Consider the following 3,951-nt stretch of genomic DNA (forward strand, 5'->3'; position numbering starts at 1 on the left):
TGAAGATTCTTTACGATGGCATTTTAGAAACTATCTGCCTTACTTTCTTTGTCTTATGCTAATCTTCAAGCATTTCCCTTCAGTAGCCTAAAATAAAATTCCTCTTCCTCTACCCTTGACACACTCCTTGTTTACGGAGAGGCACTGTGTTCGGCTGGTGGCTTTTCTCTCGTTCCTCACGTTTAATTAGTCACCAAATTTCCCCAGTCCTTTCATTCACAGCCCCTTTCCTTTCCATCTTGTCTTCGATTTAGACCCTCCCAACCTCACACCTAAACAACTGCAGGTTCAAATCCAGGCTCTACCACTTACCAGGAGCGCAACACCATGTTTCTGTGTCTCGGATTCACCAGCTGTACAATAGTGAGAGAGCAAACCCCAGGACTGAGAAAATAAAATTTACCCTCGTAACAGTCAGGCTGCGATAACAGGTAAAATCAGAGACGAAACCAGCAGAAAACAATGATTCTCCCAAGGCAGGCCACAGCCTCAAGATGTCGGGTCCCCTTTCTTTTGAATCATTACTGTTTTCTTATCCATGACTTCCCCGTCCACTTCGTTCCTGAGAAGAGATTACTGAGATACCCAAGTGCTAAACTGCCCTCACTTCATGGCAGCAGCGGCCAGCCCGGAGCCAGCCCGTCTCCGGGAACCCTAGTCCAGAGATGACCCCCATTCCCCTTAGCTCCTCTGAATTACTCAGCCCAGCCCGAACCCTACAAAAAGCCACTGCCTGCTCCCTCTTCCCGAGACACCCCGCGATTTCCTGGGGTGTAGGCTCTCCCGTGGTCCGGCCAGTTGAATAACCACCCCCCTACTCCGTGTCACTGGGATTCCTCACTGGGAAAAATACCATTCCCTTAAGGATGCTAAGAGAATTAATCGAGATAATGTATGTAAGGTACTTACAGTGATTGATGGCACATAGTAGGCACTCAGCAAACGCTGGCTGCTCGTCTTATTATTGTCATCGTCATCATCGTTACCATTGTAACAGCCTCCTTATTACTGTCTGCCACCACTCTTCCCTCCCGAGCCACCCTACCTGGGACTTCAAATTATTCTCATCTATTTATATCCCTATTTGAAAATTTTAGTGGTTTCCCACTGTTGTCAAAGTCCCAACTCAGTCTAACATCCAACCGCTGTTATAGTGACACCAGTGACCTTGACTTCATATTGTCCTACAAGGAGCCTCCACTCCAACTAGCTTGTTTTTTCCTAGTTCCCAAAGCATGGCTTGCATGTGACCTGTACACTTTTACTCAAGACAAATTCTCATCCTGTAACGGCCCCTGACTTCCTGTTCAGTTCTCCAAACACTGCTCATTCTTGGGCCCACTGCGAAGCTCTCCTCCTCCAGGAAGCCCCTTCCTGCCACCACACGGCTCTCATCCCCTCCGAACCACACGGAGAGCCGTGCTGTGTATTCTGCTCAGCATGGAATTATTGGTTACTTTCCTCATAAATACATTTTTTTTTTATCGCGCGTAAGCCCCCGGCAAGTATTGGATCATATATCTCTTTTTATTACAAACAATTTTGTCATAAATAAATGATAGCTTTGAATAAATGGCTTCATAATCAATCTTTTCCTCTCTCTAAGTAGTATATTTATTCCATGAACTCCTTTCCAATTAATTTGCACTACACATTTCTCTCAATCTGTGGGAATTCATGGGCGGGCTCCTCCTACATAGTCAGGGTGGGATTTTCAGTTCCAGCCTTCAAAACAAATGCAGAATTTGTCCATAGTTACCTTGCCTTTATCTGTTGAAAATTGTATCTAGAAGTACATGCCTGTGTCTGACCCCACGACTTTGCTCTGGGATAGTTTTTCTTTACGTTTTCAATTTTCTTACTTTGTGAAATAGCATCATAGTGAATCTCGTGATTATTTCTACCTCTATTTCTGTCCCCCCAAATTAATTTAATATTATTTTCTTTCCTCTTGAAGTCTTTCAAACTGTTCAGGTATTGGCTCTAAGTTCATGATGCCATTTTGCTTCCCTCTGTCGGATCGTTTTATAACAATCTTTGATTTCATTCACGTTTATTCAGACAAAACCATCCTATTTTCCTTTAGTTCACCAGCCTTGCTAATTTCTTCTCAACATTATCTCTTTCCTTGGAGACTCTCCTGCTGCAAAGTCCGGGACATGTTTTCATTCTTATTCATCCTTTTCATACAAGCCAAATATGTTTTTTCTCATTTCCTAGAAAGAACTATAATCAACTAAGCTCTCCCCTATGGTATTCCTTAGCACGTTCGATCATTCTTTTCTTAGAAATTTAAATGCCACTACCCACTGGATGAGAGTGTAGTTTCTTCCTCAATTTTTATTTCTGAAGAGATAATATTCTTGAATAGAAAAAAACAATGAAAGTGAATGACTTTGTCCTGTTATGACTTGCTTTGAACTGTGAGGATTCACTGAACTGTCCTAGTCATACATTCTCATCCAATATCAAGAACCATCATCCTGGCCCCTGTGTATGAAGTATGCTATTAAGGATTGTGGAGTTTACCTGATTGTTTACAGAAACCTCCTGATCTACTTGTAAAAACTATTAGATATGTAGTTGTTATTTTTAACATAACTAATTATTAGCCCTGTTATCAATCTGTTAGTATTCTAACACATAACCATCCCGAAACAACAAATTCAGATGTAGAGACCCAAGTTCAATTCCTGCCTCCAACCTCTTAGAGCCAGATGACCTTGGATGACACTTAGCTGCTCTGGACCTCAGTTTCTACTATAAAGTAGAGATAATAGTAACTATATGATACAACTACTTAAGTTTTACACAAATATGAAATATCAATTTATAAAAGAATTCGAAACTAACAATCTCTGTTTTTCATTCCAAGTCAGTTTCTACACTCTACCAAAGTTATTACTCAGTTAAAACTATCTCTCTCGTAGGCCCTTCCGTCTGTTTTGTTTGTATTAGTTTTTATGTTTTAATCAATCAATTAAAAATAGTTTAATCAAATTTAAATGAAAAAATCTCTCTCTCTCTCTCTCTCTCTCTCTCTCTCTCTAACACACACACACACACAAACACATACAGATACAGATGCCCTGAGCCCCACAGTGCATAGAACTGGAAAAACTAGACATTTATTAATAAAATGTAGTCCCATTCAGTTTGCCTTCAATAAGCAGTCCTTGATGTTTCTTTAGAACAAAAGTATAAGAGAAGGAGGGAGAAAGAAAGGACAATCCTTGCGAGTCATGCTTTCCTCTTGCTTCCTGCTTAGCCGCGTCCCCATCCAATCAATCACCCAGGCCCATGGCTCAGGTGCTTCCCCTCCCTAAATATGTGTCACACTCATCTCCTTCCCTCCGCCTCATCCCACTCCCCCCACCAGCATCTCATCCTAGGCTGCTACCCCAGCTTGTTCACCAGTGTCTACACCATGTTTGCCTCACTCCAATCCGTTCCCTGATCTGATCATGCCGTCATCCTCTCAGGTGACTTCCGAGCTCATTGTAAAGGGTCTTTCTTCAAGGATAGCTGTGCGCTCCTCTACCTGATGCTCTTTCTCCTTTAACAAGACCGATAGCTTTGCTTTTATGGTGCTCGCCATATTCCGCATCGTCTGCTGGTTAATTTGTATGTGTCTTATGTTCACCACCTTCTGGTAAATTCCTTAGTAGAAAGGGCCAATGCCACAGACTTGGCAAGTACTTGGTTGGTATCTACGTACCGAATGACATGACCATCTAGTTGCAAAGACAAGACACAGACATGAAAGAGTGGAGAACAAGTTTAAGGCAAAATCTCCTGATTCTGTGCTGCAGGCTGTGTACGTCAGTGTTGTGTGGAGTGTTCTTATCCTGCTTGGAAAGAAGCAGGCACAGCCAGCGTCTCTCACGCACCTTCTTCCCACCTCTACCACCCACCCGAGTCCAAGCACCGTCATTTCTCATTCGGACAATC

This window comes from Pteropus vampyrus, unplaced genomic scaffold (genome assembly GCF_000151845.1).
Source record: "Pteropus vampyrus isolate Shadow unplaced genomic scaffold, Pvam_2.0 Scaffold127, whole genome shotgun sequence".
Taxonomy (NCBI): Eukaryota; Metazoa; Chordata; class Mammalia; order Chiroptera; family Pteropodidae; genus Pteropus; species Pteropus vampyrus.